The 25,821-nt window shown below is 46.2% G+C and overlaps 1 long non-coding RNA gene across 1 annotated transcript in view; it reads left to right on the top strand.

Annotated features, from left to right (window-relative positions):
• The window catches only part of LOC146866340 (uncharacterized), a 156,459-nt gene that overhangs the window by 88,504 nt on the left and 42,134 nt on the right, over positions 1-25,821 (top strand). The window contains exon 3 of the long non-coding RNA XR_014976793.1: positions 9,559-9,809. This is a non-coding gene — a long non-coding RNA (uncharacterized LOC146866340). The remainder of the gene's footprint in view (positions 1-9,558; positions 9,810-25,821) is intronic.

Below are 25,821 nucleotides of genomic sequence, written 5' to 3'. Positions count from 1 at the left end.
CTCCTCCTGCTACAACACCCTCCGCATGCTCCGCAGGATCTACAAGTGGATCCCTACCGAAACAAGAAGAATGGTGACACAGGCCCTCGTCAGCAGCAGGCTGGACTACGGCAACGCTCTCTATGCAGGAATCCCAGCCAAACACCTGCGACGACTACAATGCATCCAAAACGCATCCGCCCGACTGATCCTCAACGTTCCCCGCCGCAGTCACATCATCCCCCACCTGAGAGACCTACACTGGCTCCCCATCGACAAGAGGATCACCTTCAAGCTCCTCACCCACACACACAAAGCACTCCAAAACACCAGACCAGCCTACCTCAATAGCAGACTCAGCTTCTGCACGCCCACCCGCCAGCTCCGATCCGCCAGCCTCGCCCTCGCTGCTGTTCCCCACATCCAACGAACGACCTCCGGTGGCAGAGCCTTCTCCTTCCTCATCGCCAAGACCTGGAACTCGCTCCCTACCCACCTACGACAGACCCAAGACCTGCTCTCCTTCAGAAGACTCCTCAAGACCTGGCTCTTCGAGCAGTAGCGGCACCCCCTCCCCTCAGTGCCTTTAGACCCTCACGGGTATGTAGTGCACTCTACAAGTGCATTGATTGATTGATTGATTGATTGATAACACTAAGAAATACAGGCAGTGGGTGACCATCAATGGCCATAGGGTGGAGGCTCTTAGAGATACAGGAGCCAGTGTGACAGCTGTCAAGTGTCACCTGGTTTCTCAAGAGCAGGTTGTCCCCAATGCATTCTATCCAGTTGTTGCCACTGACAACACAGAGAGCCACTGCAAGGTGGCTCAGGTTCCCTTTGAGTGGGGGGGGGGTCTCTGATACTCTTCAGGTAGCTGTGAGGCCCGCCATGCCTGTTGACTGTTTGTTAGGGAATGATCTGGAGAGCTCACCTTGGGTGAAGGTGGAGTGGAGTTCTCATTTGGAAATGTTGGGTCTGCCTGACTGGGCGTGTGTCACCACACGGTCCATGGCAGCCAGTAGGGGTTCTCAAGAGGACCTGGAACCTGAGAGGGGGGCCCAGGTATCTGCCTTAGAGAGAGGAGGCAGGGGGCGTGGGAAACCGGCCCCCAAAGTTCCCATGGTCCAGAAGGGAGCAGACCCTGAGGGGGATGCCCTGGAGCCTACAGGGGAACAGGTAGCTGAACTGGGGGACCTGCCTGAGCTGACCCATTGGCAGCAAGAAGGAGGACCCTCCAAGGAGGAGTTCTGTGAGGAGCAGAACAAGTGCCCTTCTCTCGTGGGTCTGCGGCAGCAGGCTGTAGACCAGGCAGCAGGTGATCAGTCTGGGTCACATTGGGTCTACTGGGAGAATGGTCTCCTGTATTCTGAGCCTAAGGTTGCTGAGCCTGGATCAGCCCGTGTGCTGGTGGTACCCCAGCGCTTCAGAGCCTTCCTACTGGGGCTGGCTCATGATGTGCCATTGGCAGGACATTTGGGGCAGGACAAGACCTTTGAGAGGCTTGTCACCCACTTTTATTGGCCCCAAATGCGCAGGAGTTCAGACACTTACTGCAGGACATGTCAGACTTGCCAGGCAAGTGGAAAGAGTGGGAGGAAGCACAAGGCTCCTCTACAGCCATTCCCTGTGGTCAGCAACCCCGTTGAACGGGTGGGTATTGACATTGTGGGACCACTGGACCCCAAGACAGCCATGAGCAACAGGTTCATTCTGGTCTTGGTGGACCATGCCACCCGGTACCCGGGAGCCATACCTCTGAGGACAGTGACGGCCCCCATGGTGGGACAAGCACTGATGGGATTTTTTGCCAGAGTGGGATTCCCTCGCGAGGTAGTGTCTGACCGAGGTACTAACTTCATTTCGAAGTATATGAAGTCCCTGTGGCAGGAGTGTGGGGTAACCTACAAGTTTACCACTCCTTACCACCCCCAAGGAAATGGGTTGGTTGAAAGGGTTAACCGAACCCTGAAGGGCATGATTATGGGTCTTGAGGAACCCATGAGGTGTAAGTGGGAAGTCCTCTTACCATGCCTACTCTCTGCTTACCGTGAGGTGCCACAGAAATCTCTAGGGTTCAGCCCCTTTGAGCTTCTCTATGGACACCCAGTGAGAGGACCTCTGAGTTTGGTTAAAGAAGGCTGGGAGCAACCTCCCAGGAAACCTCCCCAGGATGTATATAGCTACATGCTGACCTTTAGGAACCAAACTGGGCATTTCAGGCAACTCGCTGAGGCGAATCTGGAAGCCAGCCAGGAGGAGATGAAGCGGTGGTACAACCAGAATGCCACTCTGGTAGAGCTTCAGCCTGGTCAGAAAGTGTGGGTCATGTCCCCAGTGGAGCCCTGCGCGCTCCAGGATAAGTGGACCGGACCATTTGAGGTTGTAAGGCGCAAAAGTCCGGTTACCTACTTCGTGGACTTGCGGTCTCCCAGGAACCCCTTGAGGGTCCTACATGTCAACCGCCTGGAGCTCCATTTGGAGAGGTCCCAAGTGGGCATGCTCTTAGTGACAGATGGTGGGATGGAGGAGGAGAACGAGCCTCTTCCAGACCTCCTGTCGGCGACAGAGCAAGATGGGTCAGTGGATGGTGTTAACCTCTCTTCCACCCTGACCCCTGAGCAACAGAATGACTGCCGCCAGTTATTGGGACAGTTTTCTGATCTGTTCTCCCTGGTTCCTGGTGTCACTGATTGGTGCGTCCATGATGTGGACACTGGGGATAGTACACCGGTGAGGCACAAATCTACAAGTTGACTGACAGGGTGAGGACTTGCATGAAGGAGGAGGTCTCCAAGATGTTTGCGTTAGGGGTGATTGAGTCCTCTAACAGTCCTTGGGCCAGTCTAGTGGTCTTGGTCCCAAAGGCTGCCGCACCGGGTGCCACACCAAAACTCCCGTTCTGTGTGGACTACCGAGGGCTCAATTCAGTCATCAGGACTGATGCACACCCCATCCCCAGAGCTGATGAGCTCATAGATCAGCTAGGGGCTGCACGGTACCTCAGCACGTTTGACCTAACGTCTGGGTACTGGCAGATCGCCTTGACTGATGGGGCAAGAGAGAGGTGAGCATTCTCCACACCAGATCGGCACTACCAATTCTGGGTTATGCCCTTTGGGATGAAGAATGCCCCTGTCACCTTACAGAGGTTGGCCAACCAGGTGTTGGCTGGACTGGATGAGTTCAATGCGGCCTACCTGGATGACATCGCAGTGTTCAGCGCCAGTTGGGAAGAACATCTGCGCCACCTCTGGGAAGTGTTGATGGCGCTGTGGAGGCCTAGCCTCACGATCAAGGCGAGTAAGTGCCAGATCGGGCAGGGTTCCGTGGTGTACTTGGGACACCAGGTGGGGAGCGGCCAGGTGGCGCCCTTGCAGCCCAAGATTGAAACCATCCTGGCTTGGGAGCCGCCCAAAACCCAGACAGAGGTGAGAGCCTTTTTAGGACTCATGGGTTACTGCAGGAGTTTTGTCAAGGGGTATGGCAACATTGTTGCACCCTTGACCGCGCTGACTTCCAGGAAGCAGCCTAAGAGAGGTTTGGACTGACACCTGTCAGAAAGCTTTTGAGGCCCTAAAAACTGCTATGTGCACTGCACCCGTGTTCTTGGCACCCAACTTCTCCAGAGAGTTCATATTACAAACAGACGCTTCAGAGCATGGTGTGGGGGCTGTTCTTGCACAGATGAATGAGGAGGGCCTAGATCAACCAGTAGCCTTCATCAGTAGGAGGTTACTTCCACGGGAACAGAGGTGGAGTGCTATTGAGCGTGAGGCATTTGCTGTGGTCTGGGCACTGAAGAAGCTGAGACCATACCTGTTTGGGACTCACTTCCGGGTTCAGATAAACCACAGGCCCCTCAGATGGTTGATGCAGGTGAGGGGTGAGAATCCAAAGCTGTTGAGGTGGTCCATTTCCCTACAGGGGATGGATTTCGTGGTGGAACACCGCCCTAGTACAGAACACGCCAACGTTGATGGTCTGTCCAGATTTTTCCGCCTTAGTGATGAGAACTCCCAGGCGGTAGGGTAGTTCTCCCCACATTTCAGCTGGAGGGGACACGTGTTAGACCTGGCACCTTGGCTTGGGTCTCCCTTCCATTTTCTGCTGTTGCCTCATGTGTTTTTGCTGGTGTTAGATGCTTTGGGCACTGTGCCACTGCTGTCCAGTGCCACAGTGTAAGTGTTCCCTATTGTAAATTGATGTATGAATTAGTGATTCCATGATTGGTTGGTTTGGTTTACCTGTCAGACCCTAGTACAGTGCACCAGGAGTGCCCAGGGCTGGTAATCCAAATACTGCTGGTGGGCTTGCAGCACTGGTTGTGCCACCCACAGAAGCAGCCTGTAAAAGTGTGTCTAAGGCCTGCCATTGCAGAGCCTGCGTGCAGTCTGGTACTGTCATGCTGACTGGGCAAGTGCACCCACTTGCCAGTCCCTAAACCTTCCCTTTTCTTCATATCAGACACCCCCATGGTAGGCCCAAGGGCAGGGTGCATTGTAAGTATAAGGTAGGACATGCCCTGGTGTGTGTGGCATGTCCTAAGAGTGAATTAGAGCCATTTTTGTTTTTCACTATTGCAAGGCTACCTGTTCTCCATAGGCCAGAATGGCCAGTTTGATTATTACATCTTATAATCCTAACTGACTCAGGGAACATGGTAGAAATTCGACTTTAGTATGCCTGAACTCAGAATGATAAAATACATCTTTTAGTGAAGTTGGTTTTAACATTCTGTGTTCGAAAATACCACTTTTAGAAAGTTGGTATTTTCTTGTCTAACCATTCAAACCTGCCTCTGCTAGGCTGTGTATTCCTTGTCTGGAGTTTGAGTGACAAGGCTGGGGGATTCCAGGAGACAGAGTGAGTCAGCCCAGTGGTAAATAGAGAGATCTGCATCTAGATGGGAGGGAGGAGTTGCACCTGGGACCTGAATAGGGCCTGTGCCTTCCCTCCACAATGCTGACTCCCCCTCCTGTGGTGCGTCTGATGTCTCTGCCCTGCACTCTGAAAGGAAAGAAGGAGTCATATAAACAAAGTGCTCCAGGACTGACCAGAACTGGTTTGGACTAGGCAAAGGCCTCTCTGCCTTCAGAGAACAAAGAGAAACTTGGTATAAATATTGGGACCCAAACCCAAGAACTTTAGATCACTTTGGGAAACAAGAAGAAACCTTTGCTGAGGAGTGGAACCAGAAGAAACTGAGGAGAGACTATCCGTAAGCTGAAGTGCTACTTGGGGGATTGGCTTACAGTGGTTGCCTGACTGCCAAGGAAAGGAGAAAGGACTTTGTGTGCACTTTATTAAACTTGTAAAGGATCTCCAAGGGCTTGAGAGAAGAGCTTGCCTCCTGCTGAAGTCTCAGGGACAACAGACTTCAACCACCAGCTCCCCAGAGTTCTTTGGAAGTGCCTGCTGCTGTTTTGGGCCTTCTGAGGGACTGCGCGTCGCAAGGAGCTGGAAGCGCGACTCATGGAGAAGAAGCATGTCGCCGTCGCAGCCGCTGCCGTCGCATCACGGAACAAGGGTATCGCCGCTGTAGCTGTCGCTTCGAGCGGAAGCATCTCGCATCGTTGGAGAAGAGTGTCGGCACCAAAGCCGATGTCGTCGCATCACTGGACAAGGGTGTCGCCGCTGCAGCTGACGTATCGATCCGAGACATCTCGCAACATCGGAAAAGTGTGCCGCATCAGGAAGATCTTCACGTCTTTATTTCTTTGCACCAAACTTTCATCGCATCACCATCGTTACAACACTTTCGTTGCCCTGTGTGCCGCATCTAAAGGTACATTGACTCAAAGTGTCGCATTGAAGAACTAAAGAGAACTAAGCTAAATTCTACCATTTTTAAAGTAACAGTATTATGGATTTTTGTCGTTTATGGTCTTGTGTTAAATCTATATAAAGAACATTTATTTTTTATATAAACCCTCTGTGGTGTCCATCTGTAGTGTTGTCACTTGACTACTGTATGTGTTCACAAATGCTTTACACACTGCCTCTGAGATAAGCCTGTCTGCTCGTGCCAAGCTACCAAAGGGGTGAGCAGGGGTTATTTTAGGAGTGTACCCCCTTACCCTGACTAGATGCAAGTGTCCCTATTTGTCACAAGTACCTACCTGTGCCAACTAGAGACCTCCAAATCTAACAGAGTCATTACCAAGAATCATTAACTCCGTCTTGTTTCCATTGAGCTTGAGACACGACTGGTCCATCCAGGTGGTCACCGTTTCCAAGCAAGATTCCAAGTTGGCTGGCGCCTTCTTTGGGGCGCTTAATGCTACCACTAGCTGTGTGTCGTCTGCATAGGTCACAATCTGGATCCCATATGGCAGGACTAGCTCAGCAAGGGGCCAAAGCAGATGTACAATAAGCATTCAGAGGATAAAAATCAGTTTTATAAGTATTTAAAGTGTAACCTGAAATCTGAGAGTATTTGCAAATTAAATTTAATATAGGAGGAATGGAACAGTCAGGACTACTAATATAAAGTAGTTCATCATCAGCATATGCTGGAGTTATTATAGCAACATGATTAATAATTTCAATAGAGTTTCTGATGGCAATGAGTAAGGGTTCAAAAGCAAAGAGAAAAAGTAAAGGTAATAAGGGACAACCTTGCCTGGTACCTAATGAAAAGTCCGGCAGACGGACCAGAATAGAATGATGATATCATGCGACTCAATGAACAACCAAAATTAAATATAGATAAGGTATAAAATAGATACTGACAATGGCTTTTATCAAAAGCTTTTTCAGCGTCTAATGCGAGGTCTTCTGAGGGTATAGGCAAGGATGGACCAGCTTCAATCGCATGAAATATTAATCTTGCGTTGTTCATAGAATGTCTATTTTTCATGAAACCAGATTGATCAATATTAATAAGAGTGTCAAGCACATCATTTTCTCATAAACTTACAATCTTGGGGGCAGTAATTTTAAACAATAGGGTTTGAGAGAACGATAAGCAAAGCTTCAGTAAAGGACCCAGAAGTTGCTCCTGACATACTAAAGTGAGTAAACAGCTTAACAAAGTAGATGAGCTAGGAGCTAGGAGGTGAGGAGAAAATTCTTTATAAAATTCAGGAGGGATATCATCCGGACCAAGAGCTTTAGGCAATTTAAGTGATTTTATGGCTGCTTTAACCTCTTCTAGGGAAATCGTGCATCCAATTCTTCTCTAAGTAATTGAGAAATTTAAGGTAAGCCACAAAACTCTAAAAAATTATTAATATGAGGAGCATAGATGGGGGAATTACTGTAGAAGGCTGAATAATATTTCAAAAATGAATTGACTAAATCTTCTTGAGAGAATCCAATTTTAGCATTTGGACCATGAATTGCATTAATTTGAATTGTATCTCTTTTGATACAAATATAATTTTCTAAAAGCCTTCCAGACCGATTAGCATCGAAAACAAAATGTAGCCTTATTATTAGAAATGTGTATGCCTGCCCTCTTACTTGATATGGAGTTAAATTCATAATGGAGTTTTTTTAATTGTACTTTGTACTTGATATCACCAGATGTGATAAAGATGCGTTCATACGTAGCTATTTGTTTATCCAAATCCTTAATTTTTTTAGTTAAATGACTTATTATCAAGGGCCATAATGGATATGGTTGCACCTCTAATATATTTTTTAAAGCATCCCATCGATTTACAATTTAAGTAGAACCTTTTGGTTAAAAGAAAAATAGTCTTGTTTTGCAGCCAAATGTTTTGATATACTTTTTTCATTAGGGACAATATTCATATTCATATTCCATCTACGCTGAGATTGATGAGTAAAGTTAAGTTGTAAAACACAAGAAATTAGCGAATGATTGGAAATATCAATAATCTGAATAACAGGGTCAGAATTTGATTTGAGTAATTGAAAGAACGCTAACAAATAATCTATTTGAGAATAGGAATTATGAGGGTTAGAGAAAAAAGCTAATTTTTTATCTGTTGGGTGGTGGAAGCACCAAATAAATACCATTTTAGTATTTTCAAAAAAGGATTTGAGAGTAAAAAAAGCTTTAGGAGGATGATATGTGGCCAGAGATATTCTGCCTAACAAATGGTCATGTATTAGATTAAAATCACCTCCAACAATGAGCAGAACATTACCTAATTTAAGCACTTCAGATGTAAAGAGAGACCAAAAATTAGGGTCATCATTTGTTGGATCATAAATATTAATTGAATGCAAAACAGTGTTATCAATTTAAATTTTAACTATAAGGTAATGAGCATCAGAACAATTGTTTAGTATTTGGAGATGCAGGTTTTTTTACAAAAAGAATAGCAACTTATTTTTTTAGTTGACTGCAGGAGAAGATATAACATTACCAACCCACTTTTTATTCATGTATGCTAAAACTGTTTCATCTATATGAGTTTCCTGAAGTAAACAAACATCAGCTTTATGTCTCCCTAAGTAATCTAACACTTTGATATGTTTAACGGGGTGCCGTAACCCTTTAACGTTAAGAGACACATTTTTAATTCTATTAACGTTATCCATTTTCATAAACAAGAAAGAACAGGAAGAAAGAAGAAAAAGATAATCAGTAAGAGTAAAAAGTAGCTCTTAGGACTAAATGAAAAAAGAAAAAGGAAAAACAAAGACAACCATAGGAAAGACAATATAGAAACATAAATAATATTTTTGAATCGCACACACATGTGCAAGAGTGACTCACAAAGACAATGCCCTATCAACAAAAATTGTAGAAATAGGCTAGCTACAAGTACATTTTAAAACAAAAGATTCAAGTATCGGTCTTGTTCCTATCCCTAGAGATTGGAGAATTCTGGTCTAGAAAGGCAGGAAGATCCTCAGGGCAGTGAAAGGACTTGGAAAAATCATCAATCTAAATTCTCATAGTGAGCGGCTCAAAAAGTCTGATTTAAAAAAAAAGAGCTTCTTAGTAGTGGTCGAAGTTCTGTGAACTCTTTGCGGATTTTAACAGTTTCCTTGCCAAAGTCTTGATGGATAAAGATTTTGTTACTGCTGACCATTAAAGATGGGATCTCTCTTGCCGCTTTGCAAATCATCACTGAGTGAATATGACGCAGTACTTTAGAAATTATTTGGCAAGGTTTGGTATGACTTGGGTTACGATGTGATAAGTTCTGTGTGCGTTATCAATTTTAAAATTTGCTGGGAACTTTAACTGTAATCAACCAGGTAATATGTTTTCCAAATACCTCCTGCAGTCATTGCCTTCAACATCTTCTGGCTAATTAAAGATACGCTAGTTCTATTGCCGATTGACATTTTCCAGTTCAAGTAAAAGAGTATTCATCAGTATGATTTTTGGCATAAGACTGTCAATTTTTGGTTTTGTTATCCTGAATTTTAATTGTATTGTCAGATACTTACATAGAGGGACTTGCCATGTCTTTATGGATATTTTTAATCTCTGACTCAATATTGTCTGTAATAGCATGAACTGCTTGTAATTCTTTTAATTCAGTGGTTAAACATGGTTCATCGTGGTAACAATTTTTGACTTGACTGGTGAAGGAGAAGTGGTTTGTTTATGTATGTTATTAATAACATGCATATTTTTTTCCTCCACAGTAATACAAATACTGTAATATAGATAAGCAGCCTAAAAATGAAAGATGAAGAAAGGGTTAACTGAAAGTCATCCAAAGCAGTCTGAGCAGCAGCTAAAGCCAACTGCGGGAGTAGTCTAGACCTCAGCCCCGCCCTTTCCTTGAAGTAGCTCTGCCCTCCTGACAAGAACTTCAGCAGCAAAATGAAGGAGAGACCGGGAAGAGTACAGGATGCAGCACAACATGAAAATCCCTGGAAGGGCTTTAAAAAAGGTATACTCATGCAGCGCTGGCAGCATTTAGTTAAAATATGTCCAAAATTGTAAGTAACGCTAGCCTGTAAATGTAATTTTATCATTGATAATGAGAGTGTAGGGAGAGAGCTAACAGGATTGTAATCAGCTGTTTTCTTAGGACAACATGAAGCTGGCACAACATTGTAGAAACTCAATTTCATAGAGCAAAACAGAAACTGCCATAACAGTTTGTGCGCAACCTGAACAAAGTGAAATTGTCATGGCAGTATAGAAACTTATATGGTGAATTACTATTAACAATTTTGCAAATGGGGTGGACACGTATGCTTAACCAAGGTATATATCAATTGCAGAGTTGTGGAGAAAGGGAACGTGGCCTTTGACCACCTCTCAGCAATCCTACTGTGTGGGACTTACTGCAGGTAACAGGAGGGGTAGTTGGCCCCCAAGGACATTCTTGGGGGTCAACTACCCCTTCTATTACCTCCAGTAAGTCCCATACAGCAGGATTGCTGAGATCTGATAGCAGGCCATGCCCCCTTTCTCTACCACTCTGCAAACACACCTCCCGATGCACTACTAGTAGGGGGAGGAAGTCCCCTAGTCTATTGAGGGTTCTTGGGGACCTACTACCCCTCCTGTTACCTCCAGCAAGAACCACACAGTGGGTTTGCTGAGAGGTTTTCGGGGACCACGCCCTCTTTCTCCTCCACTCTGCAAATGTGCCTCCTGGCTCACTACTATTTGGTGGATGAAGGGCCCTTGGCTCTTGAGGGTCCTTGGTGATATACTTGCCCTACGGTTACCTCCAAAAAGTCCCACACAGCTGGATTGCTGAGAGGTGGTCATAGGCCACGCTCCCTTTCTCCACTTCTCTGCAAATGCACCTCCTGGTGCACTGCAGCTTGGGGGATGAAGTCCAATTTAGTCCTGAGGCCTCAGGAGGCAAGAGGACCTCATAACCTCCACCAGCAGTGCACTGAGAGGCGTGTTTGCAGGGTGGTGGAGAAAGGGGTGTTGCTTGGGACCACCTCTCAACAATCCCACTGTGTGGGGATTACTAGAAGTAACAGATGGGCTAGTTGGCCCCTAAGGATCCTCAGCAGCGAAGGGGACTTCATCCCCCAACCAAGAGTGTGCCAGGAGGCATATTTGTAAAGTAGTAGAGAAAGGGGCCGGGGCCTCTGGCGAGTTGCAGGCTTTTGATTATTTTATTTTTTAAGGAAGGGGCCTTCATGACCCGCCTTCCCTTGACCCTTTTGGGCCCTGGGGACCCCATCCCCCTGAGCATGACCAATTTTGTTACTTTTTAATAAAATAAAAAAGAATGGGGGCATGGAACCCCCCTCCTAAGGCAGATTTCTGGCCTGGGGACCAAATCCCCTGGGGCTACGCCTTTATTTATTTATAATATAAAAAGGTGAGAGGGCAGAGCGGCCCCCTTTCCCAGGCCGATTTTGGCCCCAGGGACCACATCCCCAGGGTGAGGGCATTTATTTTTTTTATAAAGAAAAGGGAGGGGAGCCGTGCGGCACCCCTCCCGAGGCCGATTTTGGCCCCGGGGTCCCCATCCCCTGACATTTTCTTTTTTTTTTTTAAAGGTAGACGCCTCCCTCGACCAGGCCTATTTTGGCCCCTGGGACCCCATATCTTGGGCCGGGCCATTTCTTTTTTTTATTTTGTCTGAAGGGAGGAGGCTGAGTGCCCTCCCTCCAGGGTCATTTTCTTCCCCGGGGGTCCGATCTCACGGGGCATGGCCAGCTGGTTGAGAACCGCAGGGGATTCAGGCTCCACCGCCATTCCAGCCGGTTTCTGCCTCCTGCAGGAGCCAGCATTGCTTTTTACACTGGTGGAGCTGCTAACATGCAGCTCCCTGGGTGTAAAAAGCAAAGTGTGCACTGCTTTGAACAGGGTAGATCAGGCAAGAGTATAAATATCTACAACGTCTATGCAAGAGGAACAGGAGGTGGCAAATCTCCCACCCTGTAAACCTTAAATGAGTTGCTGACTGTAAGGCAGGCTGTGCACCCACTAATCATATGTGGTGACTTTAATGTAATCTTTGAGCTTCTCGATAGGGAGGACATCCACGAAGTTAACGAGGAGGATAAATTGTAGTCAGTTCCATCTCTTGACCTCCCACTCATAAAGAAGTGGTCCCACTCAGACAGAGGAGGGTCGGATGACCTTCAATGCCCAACTGGCGCCAGTCGCATAGATTACATTCTTGTGCACCTCACGTTATGGCCAACTGTTGTCGACATAGTCACAACCAAAAATTGTGAAAGCAATCATATCCCGTTGTGCCTGACGCTAGAGTCCCCCTGGGGCGGTAATGGTAGTTTAGTTAAAAACAAATTATCCACTAAGGAGGTGGTACCCTCAGATGATAAGTGCCACCCCAAATGGCCATCAGTCATAAGGGATGAGTCTGAACTTAACATCATAAAAAGGGAGCTTGAGGCACACCTGGTTACGATTCGATCCCCACCAGATGAGTTGAGTTCATCGGTGAACATTAGTGCCATGCATGCTAAGTAACCATAGCCCAAAACAGAGAGAAGAAAATAAGTCAAACTCTTGGTACACACAGGAATGTAGGTCCCTAAGGAGACAACTGGCTACTGCCATTAGATTTAGGAATATACCCCTGATACATGACCTAAGGAGGCTCCATAAATTATCCCAGGTAAGGGCAAAGCAAGAGTGGGACGAGAAGTGGATTGAACGTTGGGAGGCTTGTTCCCAATCAGATACTAGGAAATTTTGGGCTCTTGTGGCAAAGGGAAACTTTGAAAACGTACCTCCCCTAGTCAACAACATTGTGGCCAATACATGGTTTGAGCAATTTGGTGCGCTGTACAAAAATATTCTTTTCCTCGATTTAGGGCAACTTCCGCTTGATTTACCTCCATCTTGGAAGGGAGCCGAAGTGATACCCATTTTCAAAAAAGGAGACAGGGGCATCCGGCCAACTATCGGCCCATTAGCTTGATTGATTGCATGCAAAAAGTATTCTGTCGCTCCCTTCTAGTGAGGATTTAAGATTGGATGGCCGATAACCACATTCTGTCCCCACTACAAGCAGGGTTCTGACAGAAAACGGGAACAATTGATCAGGTCTTCTGCATTCTTTTACTTTACTGGAAGGTGGTAACACTGGGCAAGGGGAGTCTCTATATAGCATTCACAGATTAGAAATCCGAGTTTGACCTCATTCCCAGGGGCAAGCTTTGGCAGGTCCTTAAGAAGATGGGATTGTGTAAAGAAAAGCCTTCTTAGGTTTCTTGTATATTCTTGTAGTTTATTCATTAACAGCACCACAGCAGAGAACAGCTTCCTTCACATCAATTGCTCTGTTCTCAACTGTACATCATAGAATCCTCATACACTAGTATTCTTCATGTATCTAAGTAACCAGAGCTATGACATAGTATATAGAGATCTCTACATATCTCCCTTTTATACAAATACAAAGAAAAGTAAATATAATATATACATTGCTAATTAACCATGTAAAAATTGATTAACAACTAATAACAAAAATCATTTGATTAAAATATAAGAAAATACATATAGTAAATAGTAAGAATCCAAATCTAATATTTTGCAGATATTCCAAAATTACATTCTATGGTCTACATACATTGTAAACATTTCCAAAACTCCAAATTGTCTCGTCTTCCAAAATCACAACATTAGATTTTGAATTTTTTACTTGGAAAGGTCCTATATACTTGCTTTCACCTTTACGAATCCATTCGTTTTTCCGTACTACAACCCAATCACCCACCTGAATAGACAGTTGTTTAACTCCTTTTCTGAAATTGTACACACTCTTTATCCTTTCTTGACCTTCTTCAACTTTTTTTAACATTTGATCACGATCAATCCATATTTTCTCTTTCTTACACAACCAAACAGGACATTCTTTCTTTCCTGGTTCTCTTCCTTTAAGAGACACGAAAGGAGCTACACCAGTAGTAGAATGGGGAATGTACAGTTATCACTTGCAAATGGTTTGTCTTGGAGACATAGGATCACTCCCCATTCTACTACTGGTGTAGCTCCTTTCCTGGTTCTCTTCCTTTAAGAGACACAAAAGGAGCTACACCAGTAGTAGAATGGGGAGTGATCCTATGCATCCATATCATTTTTCTTAATTCTTGTCTCCAAGACAAACCATTTGCAAGTGATAACTGTACATTTTCCATTATGATTCGATTGCTTCTTTCTACCAAACCATTAGTTTGAGGTCTGAAAAGAGCTACTTTTTCATGAACAATTCCCATCTTCCTGAGATATTCCACCATCTCCTTTGAGACAAATTGCACTCCGTTATCAGTCACAATACTAGTAGGTATCCCTTCTTCAAGGAAAACCTTTTCAAGAAATCTTATAACATTACTAGTATTAATTTCTCCCATAGCTTCTACCACACACCATTTGGAATGATAATCAACTAATACAAGGATAAACCTATCTCTAAGTCCTAACTTGTTAACTGGTCCAATAAAATCCATAGACAATTTTTCCCAAGGTTTTGATGGAAATTTTACACATTCCAAAGGAGGTTGATGCACAACCTTGGATTTATCGCTGCTCAAGCAAATCTGACAGTCCTTTACTAGAGCTTCAACTTCACTGTCAACTAGGGGTGGGCGGAATTTGCGAAATTCACTTTCGCAAACTATCGCGAAAATGTTGAAAATCTCCGCAAACACGCCGGAAATATCGCGAAGACGCAGACGATTTTTTCCCGCCTGTTCGTGGTATTTTTTGCATGATCGCGGCTCGCCAACTTACCCATGCGGTTGCTCACGGGCGCCGCCATCTTGTTTTCACTTGTCCCGCCCGCTCGCGTTCGATATTTCATTCATTAACAGCACCACAGCAGAGAACAGCTTCCTTCACATCAATTGCTCTCTTCTCAACTGTACGTCATAGAATCCTTATCCACTAATATTCTTCATGTATCTAAGTAACCAGAGCTATGATATAGGATACAGAGATCTCTACAGATTGCCTATAGAAATTCTGTCTTTACTTATAAACCTGTTCAGAAAAGGGAATGCACACCTATTCACGTAGTAATCATTGAAATAATCCTCATGATGCATTGTTGCGTGCTCCTTGGAAAAAAGTGCCTTGCCCATTGGCACTTGCGATAACATGAATAACAATTTGGGGCGACATACGCCCCAATCCAAAGGCACAGCACTCTGGTCCTCGAATCCTCAGTTAATGTTGAAACCAATTAATCATATTTTATGACATGTAATCACTTGCTTGCACAATTTTTTCTCTTAACTCCCGTTTAATCCACAGGCACAGAATCATGCCAATTTTCCAGATTTCTAATGCCATTGATGTGCCCATCTGGGCCTCTTTGCAATAACACGTACTGACGCATTTTATTCATCCAAAGGCAGCTTTTATTAAAATACCCAATGCATTTTGGGCTACTGGGGCCCTTCGTCAGGGGTCACTACAAGTAATGATAAACACACATATTAATTGAACAATCATTTTCTGATACACAAAGTTCTGCTTATATTAATTAGACTGAATACGAATCACTTAACCCAAGCTGATCACTCCCTGCTTGCTGTGCTGACTCTGTCCATACACTGCAACTTGCGTTCCCCAACTTTTATTGCTAGGCCTCTGGCAACATTCAGACTAATCCTTTCAGTTCTAAATTTAAAGACCACCACATTATTCTACCATTGGCTCTGCTTGAAATACTTCTTTGTTAAACACACAACCCTCTGCCTGATTCTTTCGTACTTAGCATTGTTAAACCTCTGAGGCGGAAAGCCGGAGGACGGCACTTTTGTTCTATTTTTAAAATACTTGTATTCTTGTCACTTATTTTAATCCTTACCTGCACTAAAAGCGCTACCCTCACGCGCTGAGCAGACCTCCTGAGGCACCCCTGAGACAGCGGCAACCAGCGCTGAGACAGGGTCAACAAGCACACCGCCATCGCGGTTCGAAGGCGAGCCACGCCCACTGCGAGGCCACGCCCACCTGGGAAACCTATATAAACGCTGACTGCAGCGCACCACGCATTAGCATTGTTAAACCTCTGAGGCGGAAAGCCGGAGGACGGCACTTTTGTTCTATTTTTAAAATACTTGTATTCTTGTCACTTATTTTAATCCTTACCTGCACTAAAAGCGCTACCCTCACGCGCTGAGCAGACCTCCTGAGGCACCCCTGAGACAGCGGCAACCAGCGCTGAGACAGGGTCAACAAGCACACCGCCATCGCGGTTCGAAGGCGAGCCACGCCCACTGCGAGGCCACGCCCACCTGGGAAACCTATATAAACGCTGACTGCAGCGCACCACGCATTAGCATTGTTAAACCTCTGAGGCGGAAAGCCGGAGGACGGCACTTTTGTTCTATTTTTAAAATACTTGTATTCTTGTCACTTATTTTAATCCTTACCTGCACTAAAAGCGCTACCCTCACGCGCTGAGCAGACCTCCTGAGGCACCCCTGAGACAGCGGCAACCAGCGCTGAGACAGGGTCAACAAGCACACCGCCATCGCGGTTCGAAGGCGAGCCACGCCCACTGCGAGGCCACGCCCACAACACTGCCTTAAATGTGTCGGCCATACCAGCGCAGCGGACGAGCGCAGCGGGAGCGCCGTTTGCGCGCCGAAGGCGCGCCTAAGGCAAGCCCGTCTGCGCCCGTCTGCGCACGACCGGGCCTAGGGCCAGAACCCTTACTGGACAAAGCAGCCCCCAAGGTAAGCTACTCACATCGGGAGCTTCTAAGTCTCAGACCTCCCGCTGCCCCCTCCTGTGAATATGTTCATGACCCAAATGGACATTTCATCCGCTGTTCCCTCTGCCAGCCAGTCCAGCTCAAACTACCTACAAGTCCCCACAAGCCCTCAGCCCTCAAACTTGCATCGTTGAATTGTCGCTCACTCCCCAAACATGCGACGCTGATCAACCATCTCATAGAAGATCAGGAGTTAGACATCCTGTTCCTCACGGAAACTTGGCTCGCCCCACATTCGGAGTCAGACATGGTGTTAGCTACCCCACCGGGTTTCCTCATTCAGTCCCTACCCCGCCCCTTAGGCAGAGGTGGTGGTGTTGCTATTATTCACCGGGACTACCTTCACTGCAAATCTAGTGATGTGCAGATCCCTGACTCTGAAAGCCTACAGTTTACAATCAAGCTAGACCCGACTAACTCACTGACAGGAGTCCTAGTATACCGCCCCCCCGGCCATCCTGGCCCTTTCGCTAGCTCTCTCCTGGACACTGTTATGACACAGGCCCACTCTATCACAAACTTCATGATAGTAGGAGATCTGAACATCCATTTCGATGACCCTGCAGACTCGGTAGCTGCCGACCTGATCACCGATCTGGCGGCCCTTGACATCCGCCTCCTAAACTCTGGAGCCACACACACCAAGGGTCATTTGTTGGATCCTGTGTTCACTAGCACCCCCTCGATGCTAGCGAGGGAGTCCCTGCCCCTCCCCTGGACAGATCACTTTTTAGTCTCCTTCCAACTACCAGGAACCTTTAGGAAACCTCAAAAACCGCCCACTTATATCAGGGACAGGACCTGGTCCAGACTTTCCACCGAAGAATGGGCTAGGAACTTAAAGTCTACCACACCTGAATACGCAGAAGACCCGGCGGTTGCCGATAGTAAATTTAGAGAGTGGATTACTATCTCCCTGGACTCCGTACTCCCACTCAGAACTAGGGAGGACAAAAACGGGAAACCTGGCTCCGCCCCGTGGTACACCCCGGAACTCCGACTACTACGTAAAAACTGTAAAAGAGCCGAACGGCTATGGAGGAAAGACTGGCAGCACGCCAACAAGGAAGCATACCTAAACACAGTTAGACTCTACAAAGCTGCCATTAGGCATGCTAAAACGTCCCACTACGACACCCGGATAAAAGAATCTTCCAATTCTGCCAGGGAATCCTTCCTAATTGTAAAAGAGCTGCTAAAAGTACCTAACTCCCCTTCCTCCACTTCCCCCCAAAGTGGACCGAAGTAATGAACTAGCCACCTATTTCAACGACAAAATTGCCCGCATTTTAGCTTCCCTTCCCCCCCCCGGCCCCACTAGCCACATGGACAGCCATCCACCTCCTAGCCAGACTGAAAGCAGCATACGCCCCCAACTTGCGACATTCAGGCCAGTAACTTGCAACGAGGTGGAACTAACCTTGGCTAAAATGAAAAGCGGATCACCTTTGGATCCGGCACCCATCAGATTCCTCAAAACCGTGGCCCCCGTCATCGTCCCTATGCTCATGGAGCTTATCAACAGCTCACTGGCCCAGGGATCTGTTCCTGCTAGCTGGAAGAGCGCGGTGGTAAAAGCACTCCTTAAAAAACCCCAGCTCGATCCAGCAGATATGGCAAACTACCGGCCTATATCACTCCTCCCTGGGATTAGCAAGGTAGCCGACAAATTGGTCAACGGACAATTATCTCAGTTCTTTGAGACAAATAACATTCTGCGGCAATCCCAAACTGGATTTCGCCCGGGTCACGGCACAGATACCGCCCTTCTTGCCGTCATCGAGGAGGCGAGGCGCATTCTGGATTCAGGAGGGTCAGTGGCAGTGATCCTCCTGGACCTCAGCGCAGCCTTCGACACAGTCAACCATCGTGTCCTTCTCCATCGACTCGCGGCAGCAGGGCTCACCGGGACGGCACTCAGTTGGATAGAATCCTTCCTCACCGGGCGCACGTTCCAGGTTTGGGATGGCAATCACCACTCGTCCACCCTCCCCCTCACGAGCGGGGTCCCTCAGGGATCTTCCTTGAGCCCGACGCTTTTTAATGCATATATGGCCCCTCCTGAAGACGTTGTGACACCATTCGGTATAAAGATAGTAAGCTACGCTGATGACACACAACTGGTCGTCTCCCTATCCCATCTAGACGACCACCCAGACAACCTGGCTAACTGCCTCACGGAAATCCACGGTTGGATGTGTGATTCATCATTAAAACTAAATGGGTCAAAGACCGAAGTGATGCTCCTGGGAAAGCAATGGGTGACCATCCCCCCAGCAGTCTGGCCAGACGTGTTTGGGGAAATTCCTACCCCAAAGCGCGAAATTAAGACCCTCGGAGTGTGGCTTGAACCCGAGCTCTCTTTGAAGACGCAAGCCGCCAAAACTACAGGCACCTGTTTTGGGCTCATGCGCACTACCCGCAAGATTCTTCCCTTACTACCACCCGCATCCAGGAAACTACTCATCCAGGGGCTAGTACTGTCCCGGCTGGATTATAGTAACATGGTCTACCTGGGAGCCCCTGAGGCCACCTTGACTAGACTGCAACGGACACAGAATGCAGCAGCACGCATGCTCATGAACCTTCCATCTAGAGTGTCAGCTAAACCTGCCCTCAAGGCCTTGCACTGGCTCCCTGTGCGCCAAAGGGTGGAATTCAAAGCCATGTGCACGGCATACAAACTGATCAACGGATCTGGCCCTGCGATCCTCAGTAACATGGTCACTCCCTACAAAGCACCCAGATCCCTACGATCCGAGAATGAGCACCTAGCTAATATTCCCAAATTCAAAAGGACACGCACAGGAGGCCGACGATTTTCTGTACAAGCGGCTACTGGATGGAACTCCCTCCCACGTACCCTTAGACTGGAATCCAGTTATTTGGTTTTTCGTAAAAAACTGAAGACACTCCTATTCCCCAAATAATACCTCCCCTCTTCCTCCCCCTCATCTGGATAACAATTCTTCACAGCGCGGAGATGCCCTTGGGTCACCAGGCGCTTTACAAGTTGCTAAATAAATAAATAAATATTAACCTCCCCAGCTTTTTAAAATTTACAGCTAGAACTGCTCTGATGTTCTCTCTCTTTCTACTCACTCACACTCCTTGCACATAAATATCTTTAAACATTCAAAGTTCACCCTATGGTGCGCACCTTTAACCTCCCACTTTGTTCTAAACATAACGGGTAGCCAAATTTCAAAACACCAAATACAATCCGTGAACTCAATGTTCAAAAAGCCTGCCACATTTAAACAGCTCTACAACACGTACCTGCCGTAAATCAACCCTCTTCATCTTTCTTCTTACTTATAAACCTCCACGCAGAGAACTTTGCCAGGGTAAGATGGGGCGGCCAGGGACAAGTCACAGATCCTGTTAAAATCATGAGTGGGGTCCGTCAGGGCTGCATCTTGGGCCCAAATCTGTTCTCGTTATATATAAACCGAGTGGTTGAATTTCTAGCAGCAGTCCCAGCGGACGTACCTTCACTTGGGAAATCAAAAATCACAACTCTGCTCTTTGCAGATGACACTCTACTCATCTCCAAAACACCCAGGGAGCTGCAAATTTTATTAAATCATTTCAAGAGCTTCTGTGATGGGAGGGGTCTTGAAATAAAAACCTCAAGATGAAATTGATGATGTTGAATCCCTGTAAATCGTTTAAGGGGTGTGTAACCCTAAACAACATCCCCCTAGAGAGAGTGGGTAGCTTTGAATACTTGGGCATTAAATTGTCCAAAGGAATGACTGGGAAACAACACTTAAACAAGTCCCATCTCAAGTTTCTACTGGTAACTGGGGCTCTAAGAAAAGAATACTGTCGCTCCTACATAAAACCAGTTGCACCAGCCGTGGAGCTATATAAAAGTATGGCTGTAAGCAGTGCCCTTTACGGGGCAGAGCTCTGGGGCTTTGAAAAACTAAACGACCTAATAACGACTGATTGTCCCGTCCACCGAGCACACCACTATGCCCCCTACAATTGGATATGGGCATAAAACCAGTTAAGGATTTAGTGAAGCTTCACCTGCTTATATTCTGGCATAGGATTGAATCTACCCCATAATTCTCCACGTATGCAGCCGCTTTAGACAAGGTTTGTTCACTAGACACATCGAACAAAATAGGATGGATTAAAAACATTAGAAACCTCATCACCAGTATGGGCTAAGGGGGTACAGCATCAACTACCCAGCACCATTTACCAAGAAACAAATTAAAGTATTGTATTGGGACTGGGTAGTGCAGACTAAATCAAGGGTTAGTAAGCGGGGCAGGTTAACCGAGGAATTCACCGATTTTAAACCAAGTTGCTCCCTGGAAAGCTATTTTGACCTCATCAAGGTGCCGGCAGATACAAAACTATATATACAATTCAGGCACGGCTCCCTGTCAGTAAACTCATTCACAAATTCTTGGTCATGTAACGTTGCACAGACTAAAGGCTGTGTCTGTTGCTCTGCCTCGATTGAATCAATTGGCCATGTCCTCTTTCTTGCCCAGCATACTCTAGACCCAGAACAAAATGGTTAACCCCCATTTGTAAGCAGTTTGGATCCCGAGACTCTGGAGCAGCCTTGTGCATACTAAAATCGGATACAAGATCATTATTGGTGTGCACAACTGCGTAGTTCCTGGGCCACATGTGGTGAATACGAAGGAAGGCTCTGAGCTCAACCCTGATCCTACCCTAACATGCCCAAATCCTGATGGTGGGAGAACTGAGTTCGAGCACAGTGGCATCCTATCATTGAGCAAATCTTTGGGCACTGACTTTATATTCCCTCATGCTAGTGGAAGCACAATTATAATAGTTTATCTATACCACCTTTTAACAATACAGTCCTAAATAGGACTTGCAGTTATGCACTAAGCATCTTGAACTGTTTAGTTGCCACTTTTTATTGTAACTGCTGCACTGTTTTTAAGGCTTATGTTTATAATGATGAATCGTTGTGTTTTTATGCTACAACGGCTTGTAACTTTTTTAAATGTATTGTATTGTATATATGTATTTGTACTTTTATGGTCTGATGACCCAATAAAGTTTATTATCGTTATAGTACCTACTGGCGGTCCCCCGTAGGTAGTTATAGATAGGACTTTTTTGCTATAGGAAAAACTTTTTTTCGTTTGACCAATCTTTGGGACAGTCAGGTCAGCTGCTGTGTTGAAATTTCAGGTTGATTCGTCAAGCGGGGCTCCATGTTAATCTCCATAGGAAACTTGAGACACATCTACAGCCTGAACTGCTGAACGGAATTACACCACATTTGGCAAAAAGGTAGCTCTTGGTTCAGAAAGCACTCTTTTTGTTAAATGGAGTGAATCTGTTCAGTAGTTCCTGAGTAATTTAAAGATTTCTCAGATATACTACTGTGCCAGAGATCTGACTGGCTACCAACACTTCAAACCAGGAAGTGTTGGCAGCCATCTTGTGATGTCACTGACCATGTCATGAGTGATGTAATATGTGAGGTCATAAGCAGTGCATGAATTTCTCTGGGTTTGTATGAGCGAAATGGCAGCCTAACTATACCGTTCCTGTAAACATTGTTTTATACATATATATATATATATATATATATATATATATATATATATCTGGCTCGGGTGCAAAAACACACTGCACTCACGGGGTGTATTAAATCCCTTTATTCAGGCACACCAATCGCGAGGACGCGTTTCGGCATTCTGCCTTCTTCCAGCTCGCGTGTGCATCAACAGACATAAGTGGGTGTGATTGCTTAAAATGTCAAAGCTGAATGCTGATTGGCCGCAGTAGCTGGTAGGGAGGTAGGGATTGGTTGCTCAATAGCCAATGTCGTGGGCCCCTCTGCTCGTACATCTCCCCATTACCGCTGGCTTGGTCCCCACATGTCAAACGTGGTCTTCAGGGCACCCCTCGTCAACCTCCGGGTTATGTCACAAAGCAGCGCAGGGATCAGCATATATCCGATTGTCCTCCAGTCTGTATGACTGGCGCTTTCGCAACGCTGATATTTCCGACGCCCAGTGGTGGTGCAAGACACTGTAAAATCCTGGCTCCTCTCCCACCATTTACGCCTGCTGCACTCTTCTGACGGGTGCAAGTAAAGATGGAGGTGGGTCCATTCTTAAATATCTGGCTCGGGTGCAAAAACACACTGCACTCACGGGGTGTATTAAATCCCTTTATTCAGGCACACCAATCGCGAGGACGCGTTTCGGCATTCTGCCTTCTTCCAGCTCGCGTGTGCATCAACAGACATAAGTGGGTGTGATTGCTTAAAATGTCAAAGCTGAATGCTGATTGGCCGCAGTAGCTGGTAGGGAGGTAGGGATTGGTTGCTCAATAGCCAATGTCGTGGGCCCCTCTGCTCGTACATCTCCCCATTACCGCTGGCTTGGTCCCCACATGTCAAACGTGGTCTTCAGGGCACCCCTCGTCAACCTCCGGGTTATGTCACAAAGCAGCGCAGGGATCAGCATATATCCGATTGTCCTCCAGTCTGTATGACTGGCGCTTTCGCAACGCTGATATTTCCGACGCCCAGTGGTGGTGCAAGACGCTGTAAAATCCTGGCTTCTTAAGAATGGACCCACCTCCATCTTTACTTGCACCCGTCAGAAGAGTGCAGCAGGCGTAAATGGTGGGAGAGGAGCCAGGATTTTACAGCGTCTTGCACCACCACTGGGCGTCGGAAATATCAGCGTTGCGAAAGCGCCAGTCATACAGACTGGAGGACAATCGGATATATGCTGATCCCTGCGCTGCTTTGTGACATAACCCGGAGGTTGACGAGGGGTGCCCTGAAGACCACGTTTGACATGTGGGGACCAAGCCAGCGGTAATGGGGAGATGTACGAGCAGAGGGGCCCACGACATTGGCTATTGAGCAACCAATCCCTACCTCCCTACCAGCTACTGCGGCCAATCAGCATTCAGCTTTGACATTTTAAGCAATCACACCCACTTATGTCTGTTGATGCACACGCGAGCTGGAAGAAGGCAGAATGCCGAAACGCGTCCTCGCGATTGGTGTGCCTGAATAAAGGGATTTAATACACCCCGTGAGTGCAGTGTGTTTTTGCACCCGAGCCAGATATTTAAGAATGGACCCACCTCCATCTTTACTTGCACCCGTCAGAAGAGTGCAGCAGGCGTAAATGGTGGGAGAGGAGCCAGGATTTTACAGCGTCTTGCACCACCACTGGGCGTCGGAAATATCAGCGTTGCGAAAGCGCCAGTCATACAGACTGGAGGACAATCGGATATATGCTGATCCCTGCGCTGCTTTGTGACATAACCCGGAGGTTGACGAGGGGTGCCCTGAAGACCACGTTTGACATGTGGGGACCAAGCCAGCGGTAATGGGGAGATGTACGAGCAGAGGGGCCCACGACATTGGCTATTGAGCAACCAATCCCTACCTCCCTACCAGCTACTGCGGCCAATCAGCATTCAGCTTTGACATTTTAAGCAATCACACCCACTTATGTCTGTTGATGCACACGCGAGCTGGAAGAAGGCAGAATGCCGAAACGCGTCCTCGCGATTGGTGTGCCTGAATAAAGGGATTTAATACACCCCGTGAGTGCAGTGTGTTTTTGCACCCGAGCCAGATATTTAAGAATGGACCCACCTCCATCTTTACTTGCACCCGTCAGAAGAGTGCAGCAGGCGTAAATGGTGGGAGAGGAGCCAGGATATATATATATATATATATATATATATATATATATATATATATATATATATATATATATATATATATATACATGGAAACTGGTATCCTGTGTTTCCCTTGCCTTTGTTGCATCGCCGTGACCAAGGGGCACAGAAAGACAGCACAAAGCAAGACTACACCGAGCTGTAGCACTTTGGAAATCTTTTTTAATTTTCTTGTTTTCGCATTGTTTTCTTCAATATAATGTGCAAAGTGTAATCAGTGCATCAAAGAAAAATGACCTACGTGTTTCGGCCAGAGGCCTTCGTCTGGGTCTATATAGGTATATGACTTACATTTAAAATCATCCATATCCGCCCTAAACCTAAAAACGCGCAACCTGAATCCTTTAAAAAAAACATGTAGGCATTTATATAAATGGTTAATACTTACCTAATCCATACATTTCAAACGAATATGCCTTTACCATTCATGCATTCATGGTAAAGGCATATGCGTTGTACCATCTGGCGTTGTAATTTTTATGTGTGGTATTGGTATCTGTATTGTAACTGCCGCATTGTAATGGTTATGCATGGTAAAGGCCGTGTTGTAATGGCTGTTTCCCCCATGTAGGCACATATTTGCAATGTGTATTTGGTTTTGCTATTTCTTTAAGGAGAAACTAGACAAAAGACAGTAGAATGTTGTCCAGGGTCAAAGTCAATGAGTGAAAGCAGAAGTAGCTGGTTTGTGAATTATTAATGCATTGTGCTCCTTTAGAGAGGTGCATCTTCAACTCTTTCTTAAATAGGAACAGCATTGTGGGTGCCCTGATGGACGCAGGGATGTTGGTCCAAATCATAGGTACTTGTATGGAAAATGCTCTTTTTTGTTTTTTACTGTTCTTAATCTGCAGACTGATGGTATCCTGGCTGTGAGTGTGGTGAGAACCACCAGAGATGGTGAGCATGTCTGCAAAATAAGTGTGGCTGCTGGCTGTGATTACAATGTAAATGCTGTAGCTCGTTTTGAAGATTGTTCTCACCAGCAAGAGGAGCCAATGGAGGTGCATCAAAATAGAGGTGATGTGACCATACTTCTTTATAATCTAAATGGAACGTGCTTTGGTGTGTGAGATGCCATAATAGTTGCCAATGTAGAGTCTGGTAGGCCGTGAGCATAGCGTGACCACCATCCAGATGTAAGAGTATGAGGGCATGAACAACAGTTTAGTAGTCGCTTTCCAAAAGAAACACTTTCCCTTTCTTTAGAAGAGTGAGCTGGTACCAGGCCATCTTTGATTTTTTGGCAACATGCTCCTTGACAGTGATGTTGATGCCAAATGGCTTGGCATACAGTGAAAGTTGATGTACAGAGCTGTCAAGGTTCATGTCATTGAGCCAGGTTTGTACTGTTTCTTGTTTCTTCTCCTTGCCAAACATCTGAAATAATTTTTTGGTTTGCTGAGCTTCAGGTAGGCAATGGACATACAGTTCTGAATGATGTGTAGGCAGTGTTTGAGATGTTTGATGTCTGAAGCAGAGAAGAATTTCAAGTACAGCTGTG

Source organism: Triturus cristatus, chromosome 2_1 (genome assembly GCF_964204655.1).
Source record: "Triturus cristatus chromosome 2_1, aTriCri1.1, whole genome shotgun sequence".
Lineage (NCBI taxonomy): Eukaryota > Metazoa > Chordata > Amphibia > Caudata > Salamandridae > Triturus > Triturus cristatus.
This window is presented reverse-complemented; position numbering and strand designations above follow the sequence as displayed.